Source organism: Scylla paramamosain, chromosome 5, assembly GCF_035594125.1.
Source record: "Scylla paramamosain isolate STU-SP2022 chromosome 5, ASM3559412v1, whole genome shotgun sequence".
Lineage (NCBI taxonomy): Eukaryota > Metazoa > Arthropoda > Malacostraca > Decapoda > Portunidae > Scylla > Scylla paramamosain.
In genome coordinates, this window is record NC_087155.1 from 34,502,556 (window position 1) to 34,517,555 (window position 15,000).

Sequence of the window (15,000 nt, forward strand, 5' to 3'; positions counted from 1 at the left end):
ATGGTGGTTGAGGTAGTAGCTGAAGAAGGAATGGATGGAGTATGAAAGAAGGCGAACAATTTGAAAGCTGAATATGTAAAGAAGGGGAGGGAAGAAGGTACCAGTGATGACCATGACACAAAATAAGAGATAGAGAAGAAATATATAAAAATTTGACAAGCACACAAAAAACAAGAAAAGTAAGAAAAATAAAACCACGACAACAACGTAAACATCAGACCAAGAAACAAAAAAACAAAAACAAATGAGGAAACAAAATCTAAACAAGAACAACAAAAACAAAAACACTCCCAACCAGAAGAAGGAAGAGAAACCACTAAATCAAATCCCTGCCACGTATCTCCTCCTTATGAACACACAAGAACATCAAGGGACAAAACAAACCGCCAGAAAGGAAGCGAGCGAAAGAGCGAGCGAGCGAGAGAGAGAGAGAGAGAAAGAGAGATGACTAGGACAGCAGGATGAAGAAAGGGAGTCACTGAAGTCTGAAAAAACCACCACAAGCACCACCAGACCACCAGCACCACACCTTTCAGCACGCCTCTCCTTGGGTCCCGCGCTCCTGGTCCCTTCGTGGCCAAAGCGGGGCGTCTCTCAGCCCGCGGGAACTTCCTCACCCATTCCCCTAATGCTGCAGAACGAGGCTATTGCTGTTAGGTTCCCCGGAGTGCCCTGCGTCGCTGTGTTTTGTCCTCCTCTGCCGGAATACTAATCAGCCGCCTCCTCCTCCTCCTCCTCCTCCTCCTACTACTCGTCTTCCCTTTCCCCTCCTCCTTCTTCTTATTCTTTTTCTCTGATTTGTTCGTGTTTTTTTTCTTTGTTTTTCTGCTCTTTCGTTCTGCTTATCTTGATTATTGTCTTATCTCTAGTTTCTTCTTCTTCTTCTTCTTCTTCTTCTTCTTCTTTTTCTTCTTCTTCTTCGCCTCCTCTTTCTCTTCCTCCTCCTCCTCCTCCTCCTCTTCCTCCTCCTCCTCCTCCTCTTTCTCCTCCTCCTCCTCCTCTGCGGTGACCACCCTGCAGGAATACCAACCTAATCTAGCGCTCCCTGGCGGTCCCGCGGCCAAGAGGGGAGTGGTTGTAATGTTGGTATTTGTCTCTGTTGGGTCGACGCTTTGTTTGTATTAGTCATCGTAGCGTGAGCGGCGTTCCTTTGGGCTGCCCAGGCCTATAAAATACTCAGCGATATTAAGGAGCTTGTCTAATACACTGTGGCTGTACGTGTTGTGCTTGTTAAGATCTTGTTTGCTCCGCCCTCCGCCTGATAACGTTCGAGTCCTCCTGAATATTTACACCTCTAAGCGAGTGGTAAAATAGCTCAATTATTGTATATCTAATTTCTTACCCCGCTGCATTTATTGTACACGTTTTAACTTCTCGTTGATCTTCCTCGAGGAGTGAGTGCATGATTCTTCCCCTCCCCGTTCTCCCCCTCCCTCTCCTATCCATTGCATGACGGCACGTACATCAAAGCGCATGTCAAGGTCCATCACTACCAATTAAATCTCCCATGAAAACTGGTCTTGCGGGAATGCCACGCTGACGCAAACCAAGACAAATTGTGACTACAAAAAAATATGCCTATAATACTTGAGACGTTTAATGAGTATTGCGCATTTTTGGTGCCATTCTTTCCTCCTTAAGTTGGGCTGGTTGGTCGGGGATGGGGTTTTCTCTCTTACTCCTGGCGAGGCTGGGCTGAGCTGAGCGATGCGAGTCATTTCCATAGCGCGACAACACATAACTTTGACCATTTAAGGCAACGTTCAGATGTTCATGACAACGCGACACGACGCTGCATGGTGCGGGGAGGAGGAGAAGGAAGAGTACTAGACGAAGAAGAAGAAGAAGAAGAAGAAAAGAAAAAAAAGAAGAAAAGAGTAACTGGTAGTGTGAATTAAGAGTGTAAGGCAAAGACGGAGAGTGTGAATATGAATGTGAAAAAAAAGAAGAAAAAAATAGGAATCAAAGTAAATAAATCTTCTCATCTCCATTTTAACATAGACTGAATCCATTACCTTTTGTCATATACTGAGAAAAAAAAAATAATGATGAGCAAAGAACAGGTGAAGGAAACTGGAGTGAGCTGGAGTAAGACTGCGAGGCGATAAGAGAGTGATGAAGAAAGGGAAAGGGAGAAACGTGAAAGTGCGAAGGAGGGAGGGAGGGAGAGGAGGAAGGGGTCGAGAGGGTTGTGACATGAAGGGTTAATCCTCAAAAGGTACTTAAATTTTTTCAGCTTACTTTTTTTCTGTCCCGTTATGGCGTTGCGGTTTTACTCCGTCTCTCCGTTTGACCCAGTTCACCTTCATCCATTACGAGAACGAGAACAAAACGCCGGTATTGAAAAATAAAGCTTTGGAGTACGTTCTTTTCATAATGATACAGCTTCACACAATTATCCTTTACCTTTTATTTTCTCTCTCCTTTCTGCATCGAATTCGGAAAAGAGGAAACGCAGCAGCATTCAATGACTTTTTTCGTTTTTGCGTGTAGTCTCGTATCGTGTCGTTTACTTATTGTTCTCTCTCTTTCCTCTCCTCTCTTCTCCTCTCCTCTATTCTCCTCACAGCACACCTCCCTTCCCTCCCTTCGTTCCAGTCTCCCCATTACCAAATCATCATAAGCCTAGCACCTTCCAGCAACAGCAACAAGAGAAGGCGAGGGAGAAGAAGAAGGAGGAGGAGGAGGAGTAGGCGGCGGAGTAGGCATTGCTATTCTTCCTTCACCCACCGAGACCCCGCCCCCAAGACAGGCCCCGTCAGCTGGTATGAACTGCAGCCAGGCTTAAATCTTCATTACCAGACCAAGGGGCGTGGGCTTGGGCTTTTGTGGCACTGCAGCCCACACACCAACTCCGCCCGAAAAAGCGGCTCTTAACAGGACAGTAAATCAGGCGGCGTGTGGGTGTGGGTGATGAGAGTGCGGGCGGTAGGCGGACGGATGGATGGGCGGGCTGGCTAGCGGGCTCCTGAAGGTACTGACGGAGGGACAGAGATGGTGTAGGTAATGGTGGTGGTGGTGGTGGTGGTGGTTTTAAAGGATAAGAGAGCAGGGGTAGGAGCAGAGGGAGGTGCTGATGTAGGTATTGGAGGTGGAGGAGGTACTGACGAAGGGATAGAGAAGCAGAGGGTGTGGATGATAGTCGTGGCTGTGGTGGTGATGACGGTGGTGCTGGTTACTATAGAGTACAAGAGAGTAAGAATAAGAGGAGAGGGAGGTGTTAGTAGTGGAGGAGGAGGAAGAAGAGAAGGAGGAGGAGGAGCAGGAGCAGGAGGAGGAAGAGGAGGAGGGCGGCGCTACAAGACCACCTGGCAGCTGTACATTAAATTTATCTCTACTTGCATCGCCCTTCTGCTCTTCTGTCCTCTGCCACCCTCTCTCTCTCTCTCTCTCTCTCTCTCTCTCTCTCTCTCTCTCTCTCTCTCTCTCTCTCTCTCTCTCTCTCTCTCTCTGTTCCTTTTGGCAAGCTGTCAATAAAATAAATCGGTCATTAGGGAAGGAGTGAGAGAGAGAGAGAGAGAGAGAGAGAGAGAGAGAGAGAGAGAGAGAGAGAGAGAGAGAGAGAGAGAGAGAGAGAGAGAGAGAATGACCACAACCATCAATCCCGCACAATAAAAGACGAAAATAAATAAGGGACAGACTAACGATACTGATAAAGAAAACTAAAACAAAAAAAGAACAGTTGAAAATAATAATAAAATAAAACTCATAACAAAAAAAATGAACGCACACACGAGAGAGAGAGAGAGAGAGAGAGAGAGAGAGAGAGGGAGGAGAGAGAGAGAGAGAGGAGAGAGAGAGAGAGAGAGAGAGAGAGAGAGAGGTCGATGTCCCTTTTGGCGAAGGTGAGTGGGGCAAGGTGGGTCCTGTGTGTTGAATGTGAGGTTTACCAACACAACTCAGGTGAAACGTCCGGGCAGGTGCTAGGCCAGGTGTATGTGTGTGTGTGTGTGTGTGTGTGTGTGTGTGTGTGTGTGTGTGTGTGTGTGTGTGTGTCTATGTAATGTAGCGTAACAACTCCAAGGAATGCGACGTAAGACAATAAGGAACAAAATAAGGAATGTATGAATGAATGAATGAAGAAAGTAAGGAATGCAGTATGAAATAAAGAAGGAAGGAAATTATTGCAGGGAAAGATGGGGAAGAAAAAAATAAAGGAGGAAAGGATACAATGGAGAAAAGTCTAAAGGGAGAAAAGAACGAAAGGAATGAATGAATGAAGGAAGGAAAGTAAGGAATAATGAAAGGAACGATAAAACAAAGTACCGCAGGAATACGAAAAGGGAAATGAAAGCAAGGTAAAGTAAATAAGGAGCAAGGAAGTACTGAAGGAGAACTTGAAGGAAGAGAAATTAGGTAGGAAGTGAGGAGTATAAGGAACTATTGATAAAAAGAGGGAGAAAGAGGGATGGAATGCTAGGCGGGTGGGTGGGAAGGAGGGAAGGAAAGAGAGGAAGGAGGGAGGGAGGTGTTAGGGTCAAAAAATGAATGGTGTGTGTGTGTGTGTGTGTGTGTGTGTGTGTGTGTGTGTGTGTGTGTTCGTGCACATAATACATTCGCGTTTTTTTTTTGTCTGTATGTGCGTTATCGTATATGACTTCAAATACAACAGTTCATTCAAACCACACACACACACACACACACACACACACACACACACACACACACACACACACGGTCAGCTTCCCCGTCCCCATGTTTTGTTTACCCTTGTGTCACTTTCTCCATCCTCCCTGTGACTCTTTCTTTCTCTCCTTCTCTTCTTTCACTTTCATTACATCCAGTTTTTATTTCCTGACTCACCACTTGGCTGCCTGAATCCCTTTACTTATACATGTACTTTTTATTTTCTCTTTTTTTCATTTCCCTCTTGCTTTTCCCACCCATCCCTTCAGTTATGGTATTATTTTTTTTTATTTTTTTACCTTCCTTTCTTTGGTTTTCTTTCCCTTCTCTTTCATCTGACTGTCATTTTTCTTTTTTTCCCTTCTTCTCTCCATCAAATCTTCCCACACTTCCTTTTCACAAATTTTTCCCCTTGGTTTTGTTTCCTCTTTCTTTCCTATGAGATTTCCAGAGAGAGAGAGAGAGAGAGAGAGAGAGAGAGAGAGAGAGAGAGAGAGAGAGAGAGAGAGAGAGAGAACGCAATCACATCCCACATCACAGTTGAGGCGAGAGGTGTGAGAGTCGCTTCACCTCCTGCTACGGGGATCAGATCTTATGGAAATCGCCTCTAACACTCTGTGAAGGAGCATCAGTCCACGTCACAGCCTTCCCCGCTAAGGAGGAGGCAGGTGCTCGATTCACACTCTAAGCAACTCACTCATTCATTCATTCACTCGTTCTTTCACTAGCTAAATGTCTAACTAAATAACCAACTCACTCACTCACCTCACTCACTCACTCACTCACTCATTCACCTCATTCATTAGCCAACTAAATAACTTACTCATTCATTTATCTACTAACTGAGTGACTAACAAAACTGAATAGCTCTCTAACTGAATAACGATTAGATACAGCAAATACGAATTCGCTACACATACACATTTATATAAGCTTAAACATAAATGCACAACTGTATAATTCAAGTAAGCAGAGGCAATTAAAAAAAGGAAAAAAAAATAAAAAAAAGAAATATGATTGAAGTGTAGGGAGATCGGAGACAAAGCAGTACTTCTTCCGTTTTTTTCCTGCCATCTTTTCCTTCATCATTCATTCATTTCTTTCCTCCTTCCTTCCTTCCTTCCTTCCTTCCTTCCTTCCTTTCTTCCCTTCATTCATTCATTCCTCCATTCATTCCGTGTTCCCATCCTTTATTCATTCATTCCTCTCTTCCGTCTCTTCTTCCTTCCTTCCTTCCTTCTCTCCTTCCTTCGAAATATGAGACGAATGGCAATGAAAAAAAAAAAAACACTGATTATTTAACACAGTCACTCATACAACAAACAATACACGCAGCACACAAACACAACACACATCCAGCCACACCTGATTCACTTTCTCAGCAGTTTTCCATTGATTTCCTAGCTCTTCTTTCCTCCTCTGCTAGTGACGGCCTTGCGCAACGTATCCCGGACCCTGTCAGGCATAATGTATGTGTCTAATCTTTTGCTGCTTCTCTTAATAAACGCTAGTGGCGGGTGGTGGGCGAGCAGACATCTGTGGGGGGTCCTGTGTTGCGGAGGAGGAGGAGGAGGAGGAGGAGGAGGAGGAGCAGGAAGAGGGGGGGGTAAAAAAAAAAAAAGGTACATACGTACAGCATTTATGAGACCACACCTGAATAATGTGATACAGTTCTGGTTATCAAATTACAAGGAGGAGGAGGAGGAGGAGGAGAAGGAGGTGGTGGTGGTGGTGGTGGTGGTGATAGTGGGAGAGGAGGAGGAGGAGGAGGAGGAGGAGGACAAAAAAAAAGAAAAATAGTAAAAGGAGAAGAGATAATAGAAGAAGAATGAGGAAGAGGAGGAGGAGGAGGAGGAAAAGAAAGAGAACGATGAAAAGATGATGAAACACAAAGAAAAAGGAAAGAAGATTAACATAGGAGAAAAAATAATAATAACACAAGAAAGTGTAATTATTTAAAAACAGAGTAATTCCCTCAAAAAAAAAAAAAAACGTGATTTTCTATAGCACTTTAAAACCAAATGAAATATCACACTGGCATTACTCCAACTTACTGGCACCCTCACACACTCACACAAACACGCATCCCAGACTATTTAATCCCATGACTCAGCCTTTAAACCAGCACTTAGAATAATCTCCTTATAGACGCGTGTCATTTCCAAAACGGAGGGGTAAATCTGAGGCGAACTCTGCTTTCATAATTAATAAAGGCAACTGGATGTGTAGGCAGGGCACGTACTGAACCAACCTGCCGGCGGGGGTCCAGGGAGGGGTGGGGCGTTACCTGCGAACTGGGCGGGGGCGTGAATAGCAGAGGGCGGATTGGTGGTTGTGGTGGTGGGGGTGAAGGAGAAACGGTGGAAGAAGTAGTAGAAAGAAAGTATAGAAAGAAGTAGATGAAGGAGAAGGAGAAGGACGAGGAATAAGAGGAGGAGGCAAAAGAAAGGCAAGGGAAGTGATGGTGATGGTAGTGGAGAGAGTAGAGAAGAAAGTAATGAAAGGAAGAGGAGTAAAGTACTGAAGGAGAGATGGGAGGTGAGTTTAGTAGGAAGTAAAGACGAAGGCACAAAAGATTGAGGAGGAGAAGGAAAAGGGAGGGTGGAAGACGAGACAGTGGAGAGAAAGGAAGGGAAAGGAAGTGATGGAAAAGTGTAGCAGAAGAGAACAGAAAAAAAGTGAAAATATGAGGAAGAGATAGAAATGAGAGATAAGGGGAAAGGAAAGAGAAGGAAAAGTGAAGGAGGAGAAAGAAAGGAGAAAAATGGAGAGCTGTAGCATTAGAGAGAAGAGAGGGAATAGGAGGATGGAAAGACAGTGGAGGAAAGAGGAAGATGAGACGTAGCATGAGAAGGAAGGGAGGGAAAAGAGGAAGATGGAGAAGTACGGGAGGAAAGGAGTGGCAGGGATGGAGAGGGAGAGGCAGAGGACACACCCGAGGTAAGTACATGGAGCAGCAGGATGTGAGGGTGGGCGGGGCACGAGAAACACGACGAGGAAGGAGGAAGAAGAAATCAGGTAAATACAAATACAGGAATATACTACAAAATTTCACTGCAAGAAACACACACAAAAAAAAAAAAAAAAATACACGAGAAGAAAAATAATGCTGGAAAAATATACATTTTGGTTTGAAATTGAAAGAAAAGGAGGAATGAATAAAAAGCAGACTTGTTTTTCTTTTCTTTTTTTTTAGCAGAAGCGATTATTATGTGTTTATGTTTTCAGCAGCGAGTGTAAACAAATCGTTGGCGAGTGTATAAACAAAGCGAACTGAAAAAAAGAAAGTAGAGAGATCAATAAATGTAAAATATGAACGAAAATGTGAGGAGGTTACGGACTTGGCAGATTTTTACCTGAAAGATTTTTAAATAAGACCAGGAAGTGAATTGTGAAGGCTACATGTAAAAAATAATAATAGATTAAATGTTATAATAATTCATTGGGTGTGTTCTATGAGAGAGAGAGAGAGAGAGAGAGAGAGAGAGAGAGAGAGAGAGAGAGAGAGAGAGAGAGAGAGAGAGAGAGAGAGAGAGAGAGAGAGAGAGAGAGAGAGAGAGAGAGAGGAGGGGGAATAATACTCGCTTTTTGCAAATTATTAGTATATGTGCATTCGTAGAAAACTGAATCTCCTTGACTTGTCAGTTTTCAATATAAACTATATTTTTTTTCTGTTCGTTTGCCACAAACTTTTTTTTGTCTCACCACCTGGCGAGTATATCGACGTTCAAGCCGTGTTTTTCTTGTGTGTGTGTGTGTGTGTGTGTGTGTGTGTGTGTGTGTGTGTGTGTGTGTGTGTGTGTGTGTGTGTGTGTGCGCGCGCGTGCGTGCGTGCGTGCGTGCGTGAGTGCGTGCACAGAGGCGTGCTATCATTGGCACTTTCTTACTAATACAAGGTACTAATAGAATGACAATATTTTCCTTTTTAGTTATTTTGTTTTCCATCTCCCTTCTCATCCTCTCCTTCCTGTCCCTCTTGCCCTGCCTTTCTTTCTTCTGTTATTAAAAGTCATCTTCCCTTCCATCCAAGTAATTCTGTCCTACCTTTTTCCTCCCAAATAAAAGAAAAGACCCAATAATTATCTTCCTCTTCTACCTTCTTTCTCTTTTTTCCTTCACTTGCAACATATATCTCTTCCTCGTCTTCCTTCTCCTCCTCCTCCTCCTCCTCCTCCTCCTCCTCCTTGCTCCCCCTACTCCTTATTCTTCTCCAGTTGCTCCTATTTCTCTCACTTGCGGACATATTTTTCTCACTGTGTACTCTGAATAATTGAATCCCACACAAACAACCCGTCTATTGCTTTGTTCTTCCCCTTGTCCTGTCTTCCTGTTCCTCCTCCTTCTCCTCCTCCTGCTCCTCTTCCACCTCTTTGCATGTAGGTGAACGCACTCATTCACCCTCACCACCGTTATGCTCATATGTAAAACTACGCTTCTTAACGCACAGGGCAAGTATCAGGTGAACGCAGAGTAAAGTGGCGCTCACAACCCCAGCAGTAAAGTAGCAGCGGCCGGCGACATTAAAGTAAAAGTAGCAAGAGGGAACAGCAGGAGCTAATGGTGACGAGAGGGAACACTGGCACGCGACGGGAATACATATCAAGGAGCTGGAGGAAGAGGAGGAACAGGAGCAGGAGCAGGAGCAGGAGGACTTGGTGGTGAAGGTGAAGGTTGGAGGAGCAGGAGGAGGAGGAGGAGAAGGGTGAATAGGAAGAAGGAAGGAAGGAGAATAAGAGGAACACGGAGAAAGAGAAAAGGGAGCAGAGAAATATGTAAGACAAACTTAATGAACAGGGGGCATTTTTAAGTAGCAAACTAATAATAATAATAAAAATAATAATAATAATAATAATAATAATAATAATAATGGCAAAGCTAATAATAATGAACATTGCCACTGTTGAAGTTAATACGAATAATGTGTTCATGATTAAATATATTCAGTTTGTTATTCTTAAAAGGAAGAAAATGAGGCAAAGTGACAAACAGATAAATTAGATCAAGATGAGGATGCAACTCCACCCAGAAGACTAGGATGCAATGAGGAGGAGGAGGAGGAGGAGGAGGAGGAGGCGAATGAGAGGGAGGGAGATAAGGAGGAGGGAGAGAGACATAAAGGTGGAGAGAAAGAGCAGCAGGAGAAGTAGGGAGATAAAGAGGAGGAGGAGAATGTAGTGGTGGTGGTGTGGTGGTGAGAATGTAGTGGTGGCTGTAGTGGCGGCGGCGGTGGCGGCGCGTGGTCCTCGGGTAGGCCACCGAGGATAAATCTTGGCCTGCAGGCAGGTCACAGGAACACTGGCGGGGACAATAACCTTTTGTTTGTAAATGAAGTTGTTTGTAGGGTGGTCAGGCGTGGCCCCCCCCTCTCTCCTTGGCCCTCCCCCTTCTGTTTACACTCCTGTTACCTGAGCCAGCCCCGTCACACCTGGCTAATTAGTGGATGGGAGGGAAGGACGTGTTTCAATTGTGGTCGAAGGATTTACGATACTTTGGATGTCACAGCTGAGAAATTTTGTAACCGAGGCAACATTTACGACTCAATACTTCCCAGACAATGCGAATTATAAATTGAAAAAAAAACATTCGGAACATTAATCCTTCTCGTGCTTGCTGTCCTGACCTGCCACACACCATTGGACAATGGCGGGGTGCTTGCCTCCCTTGCAGCCACTGTCATGTCGCTTCGTGGATGGATGGGCAGGGCTGAGCGGCATACCTCAGCCTCCCCAACCCTCGCCCTGACGTTATTCCGTGCGCCTGTATAGAGACGTGCTCGTACACACGCGGCCCTTATCTTAATTTATTCTCCTGTAATCTGACGGGGCCGGTGTTGGCTGTAATACACTTGGGTTCTCATAAGAGACGGGAGATAATACTTGTGTGTCGCTGAGAAGGCTAAAGGAAGTTGAAGATTCCACTACCACAACCATCACCACCACTAAAACCACCACTTCAGCCTTAGTCCCACAAGTGTGTAACAGGTGTATTCCCCCAGGTGTGTTCTCATTAGTGGTATTGAGAAGAAAGTTCCAAGGGGTCAGTCAGCCGAGGAGGAATGTCGTCCTCGTGCCTGCGTGTGCATGTCGAGTGTCTGGAGTGTCAGGCGTGCGTGGGGCGGCCTGGACCTCCCCACCTGGGACACACTGGTGCTCAGGGGCGTGGCAGGCTGAGGGAATTTACCAGGAAGAACTTAACGGTGAGATGTATTTAGAGGAGGAGAAGGAGGAGGAGGAGGAGGAGGAGGAATATGGGCAGCTACATTAGAAGAAAGAGGAGAGGAGGACGACTGAAGGATGTTGTGTTAGGAGGAAGAGGAGGAGATGGAGGAGGAAGACTATAGCATGCTGTATTGAGAGGAAAAAATGGGAGAAATTCCAAGGCATTTTAAACAAGAGTAGCCCTTGATGTCTTTATTATTCTGCTTCATTTCATTAGTCTTCCGAACGCTCATCACTTTATTAGAAAACTAACCATAATGTAGAAAAAAAGTTTAATCTACGTCTACTATTGTTTTGTATAGAGAAGGAGGAAAAGAGTAGGAGGAAGAGGAAGAGGAGATATGGATGGTGTTATCAGGTCGCGTCAACACCACCATCCCAACCCAGAGATATCAATACGGCCTCCTTTGCCTCCCTTCAGAGTGTGAAAAGGGACCTTACTCGTTGCCTGGCGGGGAAGAGACAGACTGACAGGCGCTGGGGCGGACAAGGGCAGAGGAAGACAAGGGCAGGGCTAGACGGTGCGCAGCGGGACGGGTTGTTTAGAAGAGGAAGGAAATCTGATTATGTTGTTCATGACGATAAATAAATAAATAAATAAATAAATAAATAAAAATGATAAATAGAAATTAAATAAAAAAAGATCATAGATAAATGAAAAAAAATGAAAAAAATTGACATTAATTAAACTTAGTATTATTGTTCTTTCCCTTTTCAGTTTCTTAACCAAAAGAAACCAAACGAGAATATAAGAAAAGGAAAACACATAAGAAAAGTGCACTATGATTTTATATTTATTTTTATGTACATGGAAAAATATGTGCGATTAACAGAGAAAGGGTGATTTTGTCGCGATCTTTGCCAGTGCAACGAGAAATCTGACCGGAGTGTATTCTCTTTAACAGCGTGTGTGTGTGTGTGTGTGTGTGTGTGTGTGTGTGTGTGTGTGTGTGTGTGTGTGTGTGTGTGTGTGTGTGTGTGTGTGTGTGTGTGTGTCCTTGGGGAGAGTGTGAGAAACGGGCGGGAGACATGTTGAGACCCACAAGACGACATCCGCCCTTGCGTGGGGAGGAGAGAGAGAGAGAGAGACAGAGAGAGATAAAAACTGAATGAATGACAAATCAATCTCCTATAATACGTACAAACTTTCAACAATGCAATAATCTTTGATATCATAAAAGAAAATAATCCAATACAGATTTTTTTCCTCGTTATCTGCCCTTATAAATACAGGATTAGTTGCTGAATTAAAACGTTGTAAAGCGAAGCAACATTTCAGACAGTATGGCTTGGTACAGACAGGCAAGCAAGTAAACATTGTATCGTCCATGCGTTCAATAAAAGACTGGGAACTGTTTGCTCTCCCTACACCAGCAGCTCAGTGAAGTGTTTGGGTCACTGGGCCACTCTCGCCACCACCGAAGGCTGATCTGATTCTTGGGAGGAGCATAGAAAGAGTACAACGCATCTTTCTTTCCTATTCGTCTTCTAAGGTCCCACGTTCCTGTGTCTTGTATTTTGTTATGCCTGATTTTACGTGTTTAAAAAGTTATATTTGTTTTTTTGGAATGTTTCATCTTATCCCTTAATAACTTTTGGAATGCAGTAACATATGATTCCGTTGCTGCGGCGTATTTAGTCATTCCATTGGACAATCAATCAATCATTCAGTCAAGCTGTCTGTCAAACAGTCACTCCCTCAGGCAGACACACCCACCTGAACTCCATTCTTTTCTCCGCTCGCAACTATATTTTCTTTTGTAATCAGGTTGCTAGTGCAGTCAATAGAAAGTTTTTGTACGAAGATAAGATGAATTTATGGATAGAAATGATAGGAAAGTAAATGAATGTAAGTTTCATACAGGGACTGCTGCGTGGAGTCTTGCTGGCATCTTACAACTTTTCTTATGGTCTTTTCTTCCTCTATAGAGCATTAATATTTTCTTCTACGCTATAGTATTCGATTAAGTAAAGTTTTGAGAGCCCAAGGTAATGCTGGACACGGTTTGATAATTTGTAAGGAACGCTTGGAGTAAAAAGTCGCGTTTCTTCGCTATACACAAAGCGAGTCACCTTGTCCCACTCCTCCCTGTTTAGCGGTGAGGACTTGTCTTCTATAAAAATCTGACGCCGGATTTTCTTCTCTTTCGGAACTTATCGAAAACTCGCAACCCGGAAGACTGTGCCGTAAAGTTTTATGGAGGGAGTTCGCTGGTCCGTCCGATGGGTGGAGGAGGAAGAGATGGCGGGGCTCGAACCTAGGAGAGTGCACGAACTGCACCGCCACCACTCCTAAAGATCCATCAACAGGCTCATAAATCACAGTCGTGTCCAACATTCAGGGACGCAAGATTTTAGGTAAACTGTTTATATTTAGCTTTTTAAAATTTTGCTGTCTTTATATCTTTATTTTCCAGTCTCAAGGAGAGGCACCACATGATCTTGTTGAGTCAAGTGATCAGTCAGTCAGTCTTTACAAAAATTTTGCTATTCTCGCTTTATTCACGAAACGCTCGTTGTTGGTTAATAGTATAAATATGATCAGCCGTTCAATATTCAGTTTCCAGCGCTCTCTCTGTCTATTAATCTGATCGGAACTGGTTTAACTTCTGATCTTTTCTAATGATTTTTATGGAAAGTTTCTTTGATACAGACAAATCTTTTCAGTCACATTTTTTAAAGTATATCTCCAGATTATAACTTGTGCATCGTTAAGCTCAACTAAAACTAAATGTCTAGCTCTACCTTTACCTCCTTAGAACAATTATAAAGTTTATTATTTGACTCAAAATGATGAAATGCTATTTTCTCCAGTGGTGGTACAAGCATAACTCTTCCCCCATTCAACAGCAGTATGGAAGCTATTGCTGATATGACAGTGTTCTCTTTTTTCTTTCGTTTTCTTCTTTTCTAAGACGTCATTCCTCTTGCTTCTTTTAGAACAAGGAAACTGACCGCCACTACCACCAAGACTTAGGAATTTCAAGCAAACCGCAGGTAAATTATTTCAAGTTTTTTCTTATCTATTCACCTATTTCTGGATTATTGGCTTTTTTTCGCTCTGCAGGGTTCAAACACATTTGCATCTCGCTGGCCAACGGTCGCCGGACTGAATTTACTCGCCGCGTTTACACTTGTATAGATGTGCGTAATATTTCACTGCGGATAATCAGTTTCATTCTTCGTTTCCTCCCCCGTAGTTTCTCCCAAGTCCATTTTCTCCTTTGCTTTCTTTCCCTGAGCAAATATTTATGGCTTGGAGCTCATTCCTCTTTTCAAATTGTGCTAGTTTTTATCTCCTCTCTCATTCCGCGCACTTGTTCCCAGGTTGCCAAATGCTGGTTTGTGCGGCCCAACTTTGGCACTGAGGCCGCTTGTTGCTGAATTACGAACAGTCCCCTGAGCTCTCATTCCAGACATGAATCACGACATGGATGCAAGTATACGTGGTTCATGGCGGGTCTTTGGAATTCCTGGCGTTTCATGGTGGAGGGGCAGGAAACTAAACAGAGCGAAGGCGAGTGGGTGAGTCAGTGCCTGCCGCTTTTCTTTCATCCCGTTTTCTCCCGCGTCAGAACATCCTCAACAGGTCCACGTGCTTCATAAAACACGCAGGGCCGGGCGAAGGGCGGCTGCTCTGTGAAGGAGGGAGCGCCAGAGGTCACAACTCCCGAGCATAAAGGCTGATTAAGCGGCCTCACACAACACTTCCTCCTACACCTCCCACGCGCCTTATCACGCCTCCTCGCCTTTCATCTCCAGCCACGCCCCCTTCTCGCCGTACCCACGTCCTCCCACGCACGCCACTATCTCCCATACCTCCTTCCTTCCCTCCCACGTCATTTGTCTCCCCGATAAGAGGAAAAGTAATGGGTAAACAGGATACCTAGCTATGTAATTTTAGTGGTTGAGACTCGATCATCTACAGAAAGGTCCCGGCCTCTCGTGTCCCTTGCCGCCTTGCTTCCCAGAGGTATTTGAAAAGGGTGGGGGGGGTTGAAGGGGAATGGTGGGGAATGGAGGGGCTTGTTAGCGGCCGTCACACCTGTCCGCCGCCCCTACCTGTGTAGAATAGAACCCAAATTGCTCGTAACTCTCCAATAAAGTCCTAATAAAGGTTCAGATCCCATCGAGAGTATTAGTTTATGTACCTGGG

At 44.3% G+C, this 15,000-nt stretch overlaps 1 protein-coding gene and 2 long non-coding RNA genes across 4 annotated transcripts in view; 2 read left to right on the top strand and 1 right to left on the bottom strand.

Moving 5' to 3' along the window:
* The window catches only part of LOC135100882 (uncharacterized), a 45,311-nt gene extending 33,894 nt beyond the window's left edge, over positions 1-11,417 (top strand). The window contains exons 2-4 of the long non-coding RNA XR_010268948.1: positions 9,074-9,290; positions 10,622-10,822; positions 11,266-11,417. This is a non-coding gene — a long non-coding RNA (uncharacterized LOC135100882). The remainder of the gene's footprint in view (positions 1-9,073; positions 9,291-10,621; positions 10,823-11,265) is intronic.
* The window catches only part of LOC135100881 (protein inscuteable homolog), a 118,996-nt gene that overhangs the window by 31,863 nt on the left and 72,133 nt on the right, over positions 1-15,000 (bottom strand). The gene's annotated exons all lie outside the window — the stretch shown is intronic.
* The window catches only part of LOC135100883 (uncharacterized), a 2,647-nt gene continuing 27 nt past the window's right edge, over positions 12,381-15,000 (top strand). Inside the window, exons 1-3 of the long non-coding RNA XR_010268950.1 lie at positions 12,381-13,202; positions 13,785-13,841; positions 14,172-15,000. The exon at positions 14,172-15,000 is cut by the window's right edge and continues 27 nt beyond it. This is a non-coding gene — a long non-coding RNA (uncharacterized LOC135100883). The remainder of the gene's footprint in view (positions 13,203-13,784; positions 13,842-14,171) is intronic.